This window comes from Diadema antillarum, unplaced genomic scaffold, assembly GCF_040938485.1.
Source record: "Diadema antillarum isolate AM-2024a unplaced genomic scaffold, OU_Dant_1.0 seq00000993_RagTag, whole genome shotgun sequence".
In the NCBI taxonomy this organism is placed as follows: Eukaryota; Metazoa; Echinodermata; class Echinoidea; order Diadematoida; family Diadematidae; genus Diadema; species Diadema antillarum.
In genome coordinates, this window is record NW_027271831.1 from 131835 (window position 1) to 146119 (window position 14285).

Here is a 14285-nt window from a genome sequence, read left to right on the forward strand (position 1 = left end):
CCAATTCTTCCCCCGATAACAAGTGCAATTTTTTCTAAGCGACTACAGGCAGGCCAGAATAATGTTTTCCGTCTGAAACCAAAGAACCCGATACTGCATCTCATTTCGAGAAAGCTATTCCAAATGTTGAATGTCTTAATGAATTCACGATGTCTTCATGGAGAACTTTCGACTTGACCGTGACGTCACCTGATTAGAATCCCCAAGCGTACACTAGTATACCCCCACGCACAAACACTCAAGCAGTCTAAATACTTAAAGAACAGGAAGACTGAATGATGTGAAAGATGTGTAATAAGATGATATCTATCTATAAAGTATGAGATTAGCAACATTTCTCAAAAAGAAAGAGTGGATTATAGGCATACTAAACAGGTGACGTCAAAATCATGTCATGAAACCAATTATTCTTTTGAGGGGGGCCCAATGTTAATCACACACTAAGTCACTTTTTCATAACTTTCATAACTGTCTCACTTCCCGTATGGTTATGATTAATTTCACCGGCCGTCCCTGCTTTACCTGTATGATTGTTCAAATCCTCGGAATGTTTGGATTCTTTATCATATTGTCCTTAATTATTAGCGGGCATAAATCACTCTTATACTCATATGTCATGTAAAGCGATAATGATCCAATAAAAAAGATAAAAAGGTAAATGATTCAATTAGAAAAAAAATGAAATTGAAGGCAAATGATTAAATTAGTCCTGGTTAAACAGTAAATATTTCCATGTATTATAGAAAACAGTGACAACGTCAATTTATTAAACGACCAATTGTGTAAGCATAGATCAGCGTAGGCTATCGTGTTTATCAACACATCGGTTGTATCAACCTCAAAACGGGAATGATAATTTACGTTCATTCCAAAAGCGACAAATTAGCCTTCGGTAGTACCAGTTATTGCATCGTACGTTCTATCACGGCGGATTATCAATGTGGTAAATGGTGTATCTCAAGTTTAAGCAAAGACAAAGCGGTTTAATATCCTTTGATATAAGTTAATGACAGCACGTTACTTCGACAGTTTCCGTCCACAAACGATGCTATCCTGGCACGACTTGTTTCTTTACCCTCTCTGCTATGGAGAGTAAAATCTTGGCACCCTGTCCGCAAACTGGCCACAACTTCATTTTAATCCGTCTGATTAATGTTGTATTTCGTGCCCCCCTTTCGAGCGCTCTGGGGCTCGTTATAATCATCACCTGCTTTGTAGATGTCATTAAAGCAATTATCCGAAATAGCCCGGGCAGGCGAGTAAACATATTGTTCCGATTTTCTCTTTACCGTGTTTGCGCGGAGCGAGCTATGACGAAGTCAGGGAATTAAGTCGAGCAAAGAAACGTGTCCGCCCTTTTCAGAAAGTCATGTTCCCGCCTCGCCAAGCAGTGCCAAGTGGCAATAAATAGTGCGGGTCGCCTTGGCGACCAGTCGTCTGAGGTTTACTCTCAGTGGTCAGGTGTGACTTTGGAGGACAGACGAAACACACCTGGTTTGATTTCAGCAACGCCAAACGAGACATTGAAAGTTACACACCGTCAGCCATGTTTACTGTGTATGCGCTATGATTACTTTAAAACTTTACGAAGTCAAAATGGTCAAATGGTCTAGTCCCGTATATCTGGCATGACAAAGTGAAAATTTCACCTCAAAGAAAGTTACCATGCTTCAAATCAGTGGCAATGATCAAAGTTGGTCAACAACCATCAAACATTATAGTAAAAGAAGAAAGATATTGGAAATTAAGTGAAATGAAATCTGTTAAAATGAGTAAGACCTTCTACACAGAATTACAATTTGGTGCGACACCTGTCCAACCTATATATTCGAGACTTTGCTCCAATCGTTCTTTGGAATTGAAAGGTCACATCTTCTTTAAAAGACAAAATGGAATTATGACTAGGTGTCTGATCACGAGATAAACAGAGATCCGGCTGACGATTTAGATTCGGGTTTCATATTCGCAGCTTAGAGCTTGAAGATCTTGCAGCATTCTACCTCCGGAAGATCTCCGTAGAGCTTCGATCGGAGCTCCCTCAGACGTCTCGTCCCCGTGAAGTCTTTGCATTCTAAGATGTGTTCCTAGAGAGCATGTCTATTGTCTTGGTTAGTAAACTAAAGTCCAATGATACAAATCCTACAGCAACATGAGATCGATGAATAAGCCTTCAGAGAGCAAAACTGCCGCCTGACAAAACTGGCCTGCGACCAAATACTCGGGGAACTTCCAACATGAATGTACTTTGAAAGCTTTACATCCTTCGTCTGCAAAAGAACTATATGTGTTTATTTGATTACCAAACATTCTGCTCCTGTTATGAATGCTTCAATATTTTATGTAAATTACGTTCATGCATAGTATAGTATAATACAAAAACACCTTTTAAAAGATGACTGTATTATAGTAGGGGAAAACTTTGCTTTATTTTCCATTCCCTAAATCTTTGCACGGGCTTTAAAGTCGAACAGAGCAGAGATATGGGTCACGTACATTAGAAGGTTTTCCGATTGGTGTACAGTCGCAGGTGGAATGCGACAAAAATCACCTCAGATTTCCCGCGGAAGACGGGGTATACGTTCAGCTTCGAATCTGCGAAAGACGCATGCGCTCTCCTCACTATTTTACCCCCTCCTGTCTCTCTCTCCCCATCTCTCTCTCCCTTACCTTCTCTTCCTCTCTCTCCCCTTCAACACCCGCCATCAAACCCTCAAACGTCATACTGCTCTCTCCTGTCCCCATTCTCATTGTATCGAACCGCGTGAAAGTTTCATGAAGTCAGTTGATCATTGTCACGTGATTGTATAATCATGACTGATTGTATTTATGTATTCGTATATACTATAGTCTGCTGAAATGCACAGCCCACCACATCGAATCAAAATACACAAAGCAGACTGTTGTCTCTCTAAATAGATTTGAGACTGTTGTAGCTCGTTACGACGATCTTCAAGACACGCATGAAGAGACAAATCAGTACATTTATAATTACCGATGAACGGCGGAGAATTAAATTCAACATGTCACAAGTTAAAGGTTTTCGAGAAAATAGTGCTGCCAGTCAATAAAAAAAAAAATGCATCTTACTAACATAATACATAAGCACGGTAAAATTCCCGTACCAGTAGGTGACTGGGATATTACACTGCTTATACAATTTGGGCTTAAAATATGACTGTGTAAGGCAGGATGGCACGTACTTTCATGAACTCTAGCCAATATACAACAGTAAGCAGGTAAGTGGTAAGTATATAGGATCACTATGACTATGAACAAACTTGTGTAGTGGAGTGGTTTTCTTGTAGGACTCTAGAAGGGAGAACACGATGGGCAAGAGAAACAAAAAATCAGTGGAACGTCATGTTTCATCATTCCTTGCTATTCAGAGGAAGTTGGATAGGTCATATTCTTGTGTGCGAGTGCCCGAGTTTGGTGAAGAAATTTAATTTTATCGATTGAATGTCTTTCTTTCTTTCTTTTTATTCTTCAAAACATATTCTTTCCGTTTCTTTTCGCGGAAAATTTTAATGGAATCGAATTTACGTCACATATATACATTTTCCTTTAAAAAAAAATGATAATGGGCCAAACAAAGAGAGAATTTGTTTAAAATATTTTAGACAAGTATACATAGAAAATATGAGATGATCGTTTGTTCGTTAAAAACTTCATTCTCCGTTGTTGTTTTTTTTTTTAGTTTGCAATTCTTCGGAGCGAAACCAAAACGAAAGCACGCTTCTTCCGAAACCCGCGTACTGAGTGGCGACTTCAGTTCGCAACATGCAAAAAATAACATCGAGTATATCGTCATACAATCATATGGATGTGAAGCAAGACAGACCCTCTTCTACCCTTTTCCGCGATGTTATTATATTTGTATCGAAATAATATGCATAACCTTCTATTCAAGGACAAGTGAAGATTAACCTCTTTGCAGTATTAAGTTGGCGCTCTCTTTTGAAATGGTTAGATTAAAAACAAAAGAATCTGTGCGTAAAATAATAACATGATGTGTGTTTGTTACCCCAATATTTGCAGAAGAAATTCGCCAAGCAAAACAAACGATTCCTGAATACAACAACTACAAATCTGGAAAAAATCAATCCCGTAAATATGGCGCCAAGTACATAATAGAAACCTTATTATAGTGCATGAAATTATAACACGTTAGATATTGACATTTGACAGCTGCTTATATTGATATGATTATGAGGTACATAATTAGACTTAAAGAAAAATGAAAAAAAAAATCTGCTTCTGAACGTGTGACGAGCGTTTAAGTTACTTTGTTCAAGTTAAAGTTAAAAAAAAAGAGTAAAGTCGGATCGACCCACACCTAAGTTTTTTTTCCTTTATATACATAGATAACTTAAAACATGATATGATTTCTAGGTTCATGACACTATAACATTGATCGCAGCCGATTGTTACACAAAAGTTATATATCACATCACTTAAGTATTCAATTTTATGGATGTTTCTTTTCAAGAAACTTAGTGGCGAGGTGTTTGTTAAAATGGTAAACAATGGACATTCACCCCATGTTACTCGCGGTCTTCTCGAATGTCGAAAACATGGTTACACCTTGTAATATATTCATCAGTGTTTGTTGTACATAGTCTTTTGTTTTCGATAAGGATGTCAAAAGTCATTTTCAAATTGGTTAGAATATTTGTTTATAAGATAATCCAGATTTTTTTTAATTTGTAAATAATTTGTAAAATATATCTCCTCTTTCTTTAATATTTGTATAATCGTTGCAACTCTAGAACAGTATATACGTGGATGAAATAACTTTTCCTTCAATTCATGAAAACAATTACTTTTAAAATATGTGTTCAAGCGAATGTGTGATTTAGCCGTGATTTGCATGTACCAGACTGTCACCGATTTTACCCATACATTACTAAACCACCATTATAACCTTTCATGTGATTACGTGACACATATTTTTCTTAATTGATTTTTTCAATATCAATTTTCTGAATTTTCACCACTCAGTTTCCATAATTTTAACAAATAAATAATCTTAACATTTGAATAACAAATGTGTAGTCTATTTGTGTCCATATCAATATCTATAAAGAAATTAAGTTTAAATGAAAGAGATACTAAAGATCAAAGCACATTAACTATTGGTTTTGACAAAACCACTCATACAAAATAACGGATGGAAAGCCCTTGCCCAACTGTGTCTTTGATTGGTATTAAATGTTGGTATTACTAGGGGTCTATAAAGTTTGAGAAAGAGCTATAGGAAGGGAAGAATATTTTATTCACTATTATATATTAACTTTTTTAAATGCATCCTTTCAAGTTGATGTGTATAATGATATTTTCTTTTTAACCAAAGAGTGAAACGGTTACGCGATACCATGTAAACCTTCAAGCTTGCAGATGGTGTGTTTTGGTTAGTTTTTTTTCTCTCTCTCTCTATTCAGCCAGTCGCCGTTTTGACTCGGCATGATTTTCGTGTCCGCCTTTTGATTTGTCCAACAGGTGGCAGCGATTCCGCGATTGCCGGATGAAGTTGGTATTCCAGGAAATAGCGCTCCTTCAGTTTGAGCATTTCGATTATACATCCCGCCCCCTCCAAACAGAAAGACAAAAGGAAAACTACAGAAAAAAAAAACTCTTTTCTTTCTTTTTCTTTTTCTCTATCTACCATTCAAGTATTTCTCTGTAATATAGAGATATATCTTTTCCACTTTCTCTATATAACTCTCTAAAGAGAGCCCTCACTTTACCTGTTTATCTGTCTTTCTACAAGCAACTCCTCCTCTGAATTTTATATATTTCATTCTTCCTTGCATCTCTTTCGGATTGAACAAACAATATCGCTATATTCTTACATTCTCAGTTAGATTTGGATGCCAAAATGGAGAGAAGTGCTTCGTACAGGCAAAATATGGATCCATCTCTATTTTACACAGATCAAGAGGACACAAAAATAAGATTACGATCATCGAGTTCATAGTTGCCTCTTTCAATCATAAAGAAATGGCATCTGTATTCCGAATCAGCTGCAGCGGTGCTCAGACAAAAATACCCTCTCCTTCTTTAAACGTCTTATTTCGAAGTTCGTGAATCCGTCTTTCAAGATTTTGCATGTTCCAGCCTGCTCGCAGTTTGTGTGCGATGATTTGTTTATGGCTACTCACAGTACTAGAGGTTAAACGTTTTCTCAGGCCGTCATTATGGTTATTAAACTCGCATTTTTGTTCTTTTTCTTTTTAAAACCACCAGCAGTTCGATGAACTCACGATTCTTCTTTTTAGCGTCATTTCAATATGCAATTGTTCTTTCCCTGAAGCAGGTAAAGATGCACGATGTGCATTCGGGTTCTGGAAAACACTCTCGTAGAAAGGTATACTCTTTACCAAATGTCATGTGATAAGCACTCGACCAAAGGGTAGTGAGAATGTTCCTACCACTTCCTGTTCATTCACCCCGGCAAGAAGGAGAACCTTCTCCTCCCTTCTCTCCTCCCCAGCTCACCCCCCTCCCCCTTCATCTGAGATCAGTTGATCTAATTAGATGAAAAACATATTTTCATTTGGAAGTGATGGGGGTGGTGTCAGCTCGGGTCTTCGCTAGAAAAGAGTTCCACATAATTGTCATATCTGCACACAACTTTAAAAAATCCCCTACCCAAACCCACTGTATCATTATGCGAAACCCCCTCCCAAAATTCAATAAAAGTATCAGACTGAACGGTGAATAATTTAGATAAGTCAACAAATTGATGAAGCAATCAATCATTCAGTTAATTAATCAAGTTCTAAATCAATGAAATGAAATAAATGAATACATAAATTGATAGATACGTGAATAGATAGATTGATATAAAGATAAAACAAGAGTGATAGTACGCTTTCTTCCAGATTCTCGAAATGAGGTTGTCTACCTTTAACTTCCTCGGGCAGGTCAGGTTTCTCATTACTGGATGACCTTTTTCAAGATCTTAAAAGTGACGGCACGCGACTTTCACCGGTGCATGGCACTTACGTCGTCAGTGAAGTGTAAAGTTCGAGGACGAAAGAGAAAAAAAAAACACAAAGAAAGAAACAAAGCTAGCAAGAAAGGGTACGTGGTCGAGCACGCTATAAATACATCATTGTAGGAGCGACTGGTATTGAGGGCAGTAGATAGGAATCAGTCTTCGAATAGAGGTTTATGTGGAAGGAGAAAAAAGCGCGAAGGACCTTTACCCTCTTACTTCCGCCTTGTTTTGGAGAATAGGGAGGACGTTCCCCTGAATAGCGTGAGGTAAACGAAGGTATTAATCCGCAAGGAGCAACACTCCCTAGCTCCTCCTTTTTATTCCACACTATGTTCCCATTGGTGAATTTGAACAAACAAGAGGAGGATGTGGAGTGATAGTGCGACTTCTGTAGTGCTCTCCTTTGCAACCCAACAAACTTTAATTACCATACAGGATGTGAAATTATTACTAACAGCTCTCCCAAGGATCATGATAGTTGGAACATAAAAATCTTATTAAAAAGAATCGTGATTTTAGTCGATGATGCATCGACTTTAACCCATCCCCCCCCCCCCCATATTAGACATCACTACTGGGTCATTGTAAAACCAAGATTAGACTTATCCTTATTCAATTCATGTCACAAAGGATTTTTCAAAGTGACAATTTGTGCATAGATTAATTGAACACTTGTAAAGTGATGACATCATAACTTCGTCCAATTTGCACATGTGGGTGTAATGAATATCAATGTTTCGTGAAAAATTTACAAGTTTCATAACTTCTTTTTTAAGATCCGGTTTGAGGAAACATTCACAGTTCTGTTCGTCTAATTTAGCACCCTATTCATTTAGACACGGTTGACACGTTACTGTGGAATGGCCAGTGAAATCAAGGCCTGTTTAACTGCTCCATCTCTAAGCTTATTGGAAGGTTCTTTACGGGCAAAATGTTGGTAGTAAAGCGTTTTACATATCACGCACTGCTCGCACAGTGGTAGAGTTTGCTTCAAACATTACCTCCATTTTGATCACCGCGGTCTATCAATTTCTTCTCATTGGTGGAAATCGAGTTGTTTGATAAGTTACCAATTGAAATGTTCATTCCTGTTCCAAGTTAAGGAAGATATGAGTTTTAAAATTGTTTATTTGTGTGTTTTTTATTTGGTGTTAATTCTATAAGGTGTGAGGCTATTAAACTTAAAGTGTGTATCACAAGCGCAAGATATGAGGGTACTTAACTTTAAGTGTATCATAAGCATAAGATTTAGTGTTACATCACTAAATTAATGTTCTTTATCGAATATATCTATGGGGCAATTAAGTACGTGTATGTACTGTGTCTATCTCATATCTAATGATGACGTGAAAACACTGCTGCATACGACATGACTCAGATATAAAGTATTCTTTCCTCATGGACCTCTGAGTTATAACTTAAGAGTGGTGCTAGAAATCATAAATATGCCTCGACAGGAAGAGACAAACTGCAAAAACACTCCATCAGAACTATGTATAAAGAAAACCCGAATCAGAACTATGTAAGAACTATTTAAGAGATTGTCCTTTAATTTGCTCCTTCCGAGGGAAAATTGAAAAAAAAAAATCTATTGTCATCGTAGTCACACTTGTACTCACATGAATGAAAATCATTGCTTGCGAGCACTACGTCTATTGTCTGTAGTCCATCTATCGCTTATATACTCCCACCTTCCCAATCATACTCACCTTGTTTTCTACTCTTCTTTCATCTCTCCTGGATTTTCGCTGTTGTTTTCCGTGGTATCTGTGCATATATATGTATTTATATATACATGCTGTTTTTTTCCTTTCCCATTCCCACCGAACCAAATGTACAACCTTGAAATGTATATTAATTCTTTTGCTTGTTTGTTTTACATGTATATTAATATTTAAGCATTACTGGGGCCCCTATTTATAAGCACTGCTTCTCCTGGGGTTCCCACCATCAAGTTTAATTGTTTTCTGCTTTGTTTTTGTTTGCTTTGTATATAGCTATGTATCTTTGTGTATGTTTTTTATTGTATACTCCTAAATTGATGGTGAATAAAACTGAACTGAACTGAACTGAACTGAATCGACACTACGCCTGTTCTTTGACCGGTCTCCACGGCAGGAAAACCTTTCTATAGATGTGTAGGGAGAGTCGTCTCAATCAGCACTGGCGATACTGTATGGGCAATGTTTGATGGGCGTTGTATCCTAAGTTTACCAAACACTCGACACGATGTGACAGATTGAGATAGACATCAGCAGGGTCAGATCAAATATTTTGATTACTTATATCCCAATAATCGATACCTGTAAAGGCAACATCAACGGTGTTAACATTAATCATTATTACCATCGTTATCATTATCGTAATGAAAGCAAAAAGTATAATACCTAAATGTGATGACTTGTCTGGTTGATACCACCCGAATTTCGAAGTTGGAAAGAGAGAGATCCATTGTTGATCCCCCCCCCCCCACATTAATTTGATTGCCTGAATTGTATCAAGCGACTTGACAAGTAATCTGCCCTTCTCCGTCGACGGAGTCTGTCGGAGAGAGCACGGCACGTTTTTCCATAATGGACACAAAACAATCAGGTGATCAATCTTCCCCAGAGTGGGTTCTTGATTATTTGTTTTCATCCACTCTCTGTCACCGCCGGGAGTTTTGTCAGCCTCAAAGAGGTATAGGTATAGAAAACAGTGTGAAAGAGGGGAGTATATTTGGTAGAAGACTGATCGTGATGTCAGAGAAGAGTCTGTCTGTCGTTACTGAGGAGGAAGAGCTTCGTTACGTGAATTCACAAAGGGTTGTCGCAATAAGGTGAACGTGTCGACGGACACCCCATCACAGGCATCGCCCGTGGCCACACAGCGTCTTCTCGGCTCAGCGTTTAAAGGTGCGTAGCCGTCTCTAAAGAAGAAGAAAATGAAGAGCCCAAGTTCCTGCCCGATTAAACTTCAAACGGGTCATTGGCTTAGATGCAATTCTACACTATTTGTATACGTTCAAGTTGGATTTGATAAATAGAGTAGAAACAGACGAAGAGCTCGCTATAGATTTCCATCAAATCTAATGTTGCAGTGCGTAATTCCAAAGGTTCGTTAATCCGAAAATTAAATAAGATTCGATATTCCGCGAAGGTTAGTTGATAATAATAATGATAACAAAGTTCGTTACTCTGAATGTTCGTTTATTTTCTGACGGTCCGTTACTCCGAAGGTTCGTTTGACGAAAGACCGTTAATCGCTGCGTTATTTCGAAGGTTCGTTAATCTGATAATGTGAAAATAATGGTTCGATATTTCGAATTGTCGTTAATCTGAAAACGAAGCAATGTTCATTAGGTTTGTTATTACGCAACATCATTTCATTTTCGGAATTTCCGAAACTCATCATGTTTATTTCACCACTTTCGGATTAACGAACCATCGGAATACCAAGCCTTATCAAATTTTCGGATTAACGAACCTGCGGAATGGCGAACCGGATTGACGAACCCCATTTTATTTTCGGATTAACGAACATCTAGGTGTATGGAATTTGTGTGTGTCGGACTAACGAACCTTGGCAATAATGAACATTATCCTAGATCTAGTACATCCTTGATCAAACACAACTCAAGACGAAGAGCTAGGTGGAGGTTTCCATCAAATGCAACCACATTCCTAAACAGGATTAGGTAAGGATGCCATCATCTCACACGACTCCCATCGACTTGTACACAGATCTTCTAATACTGTTTTAGATTTCGTTTTTCCCTAATATCATTAAGAATATGTTGTATCCTCAGCATTAAATTATCATAGTCTTGTAATAACTTCGTATTGATAACTTTTAGGGGAAAGGTACGTGATTTAGTTGCTTAATCATTGATCAATAAACAAACAAACAAATTTGCTCACTCAAAATTGCCTCACTATTACAAAGAGTCATGACCATGTACAAGCCAAAGAGTTATTATTCCACATAATTTGGGAATCTAAGCCTTGATATTACGTAATGACTCCGCTGACTGTGGTATATATACAATATGATAATGTATATATTCAGTGCTTATAGATAATCATACATTATATATAAATATGTATATATATGTATGTTGATAAGGTAGTCCACGTGTTGGCAAGATAAAAAAATAAGTAACAAAGCTGCAACAAAGTTCATGCTGTATTCACCAACGGTTTATTTCTTCACACGTATATGTACATGTATATATATATATATATATATATATATATATATATATATATATATATATATATATGTGTGTGTGTGTGTGTAGGTATATATACATGTGTGTGTGTGCGTGTGTGTGTGAGGTGCTTTGAAATGTTAAAGTTCATTATGTTCATGTGATATTCAATTTATGGGTTTTTTTTATATGTACACATATATCGATCATAATATTCTTCTTCTTCGACGTCATCATCGTCATCATCACCATCATCATCATTATCGTCAAGGAGGTCATATACACAAGTAACAACCATCACAAATATAATCACAGCGGAAGAATCAGACGACAGCAGCGTGTATGTTTGTTGATTACTTTTCTTATTCTTTACACGTGTGTTGGTTTTTTTTTTTCCTTTCGTCATGAAATATATAGGAATGTACGTACATGGAATATAATACTCTCTGTCGCTTTCTCATGTCATCTACAAAAAGAGAGCAATGAAAACTTCTTTGCTTACTGAATCAGTCAATCAATTCATCCATTGCATTGCAAACACAAGTAATGCAGACGACATCTCGTATTATGTTGGCTCTCACGTGACTAAAAAAACCGTGAGAGCAAAGTCTAAATAGAATATAAACGTGCAAAAATATCTCTACTTTACACAACTTCGCAGGCATAAAAGCAGGAATGTACAATAATATATAAACATTATCAAAAACATTCAGGAATGACCTGTTCTCCATAATTTGCCTCTGTCTTGTTCTCGTGCAACGGAAGACTTCAGTGGAAAAGGAAGTGCATGTACAAAAAAAAAATTCATCGACATAGATCTTTAAAAGAAATACACTTTCTTTTATAATTCAGCGGGACCAGCCGCAACTAAAATGACAAGAAAACCAAAAAAATCAATTTGGAATATACAAAGCAGATATACAAACATAAAAGAATGTGCGGTATCACATTCCAACAAAAATATAAGCAACAATGGAATATGATTAGAACGTTCTTCAAATCAAAAGATTCGGGGATTTTATAACAGTTTGCCAAAGAAAGAAACAACCCAACTTAATCCCATCACAAATTGTGTGCGATGAGTAAGATAATAATATTTCTATTCTTACATCTGCCGGAATGTTTCATAGATTCTCGTCTCCGGGAGTAACAAAGCACTTCAAAACCTTCAAAAATGAATCTATAGTTTGGGGTCGTCTCCTCTTATACAAGGCTGCAATAATTCCATGAAAACAAACTTAGAGTCGTCTTTTTGTGTGTGTAAAGACAAGCGACTCGTATTTCCCATAATGTCAGCCCGATATTGTTAGATAAATCAATCTTTCAGTTAGATAAGTAAATTCAGTCTTTACGTATCTTTAAGGAAATTGTGAAAATGATTAGCTTTTATTCTAAACTTGAGTTTGGTTTAAAGAAGGCAAAATGGAAACCCATTTGTTCTATCTGTTTACCAGTGTAAGGAGACATCAGATTTAACAAGCAAACAAACATACACACACAATAAAAAAAAACGGGACTGGTCAGTCTTAAGTGGCGCGATATGACCCCATAACCCCCTGAAACAGCAAAAAAGCGCGCGTTCGGGGTTATCTCGTCTGTTCGCCCACCAAAACATATTTCCGGGTTTGGACAACGAGGTATAATCTCTCACAACATGGATACCTTTTTTTTTCTTTACTTTACCAACGTTTTCCAGGACAGGATGACATTGGCACCAAAACTAAGAATCGCTGGCCTTTTTTGTCTATCCAAACTGGAGATGAACAAATGAATGTTACTGTCTGCTCGTGACATTTCTGCGACAAAAAGACAGAAACCAAGTCTGTTACCCGCCTTGTGTGTGCAATAACGCGATGCCCACAGATGATTTTGTTCATATTGTTTGTAGGAATGTAATACATTAGAGGTGATTTTTTTTTTACCGCATAATTAATGACAGAGTAGCAAGACCTTACATAGTCATTGCTTTATGGAATGATGATAATGTAAACAGAGCAGCGCTACCTATTAAAAAAGGAATGGTCTGTCAGTTCTTCAAAATTAAAAGTAAGAGACAAACGGTAATGTATTTGAAGCTCGGAATGATATATGAATTTATCAATAAAAACCGTTCGATGATCACTTTTTCTCAACAAATTCTTCTTCCTCTTCACCACCTCCTTCTTTTGCATTCAACTTTGTGAGAAAAGCCCGATTCTTGCAGTTATGTGTGTTCTCTACAAATGAATGAGTTTATGGGAAAAAAAAAGTTTGTGAGACACATTTTCCCTCTCTTGAAACGAATCAAAATGTGTTCGCGACGAACGTCAGAGATCTGTCATGTAACCAACAAATATTCCAAGGGTCAGGCCATGACTAAAAGCGATATTCAATAATGAATGAGAGATTAATTCATCTGTTCATTGACGGAACTTATTTGTCCAACATATGCACTTGTTCATAGCAAGGGCGAAGCACAAGTTAAGATTTCATTACAAAATTTAGAAGTATGATGAATAATAGATATTAAAAGGAAAACTAACAATTGCGACACCGCTTGAGACGAAGCATTGAATTTGTATATAGGCCCTACATGTTAATGTTTGTACCTAATGCAGGACTCGACATCAGTCCTGTCGGTCTAACGCAAAGCACATCGAACGCCCCTGGCCTAATAGAGGCTCGTGGAGGGAACCAAAAACTGTTGTGTCACATCACCAAAGAATTTACTGGTGATTATTTGAATTGATTTGAAAAACAAAATGATGGTGATGACACACGAAAGCTTGAAAAGTAATAAATTCAGTTCAACCAGGAAAAAATATAAAATTTTCAGGGTTTAAAGTGCCGAAACTGGGTCTCATACTGTACTCATCGTAGAGCTGTTTTAGAATCTCTGTAGAAGTGACTCGTTGATTTTATAACCGGATTGAAAGAATGAAAAACATTTATAAACAATGAACAGATGAATACGACGATAATTTTTCGCTCGTTATTTTTTTCCTCTATCTCTTCGCTCATTGTAATTAAATTGGCATCGATTTTTTCTGATAATTCGTCACAAATTGATGTCACGTTGTCATCTGCTTTGTTCTCAAGTACATACCAACAGCA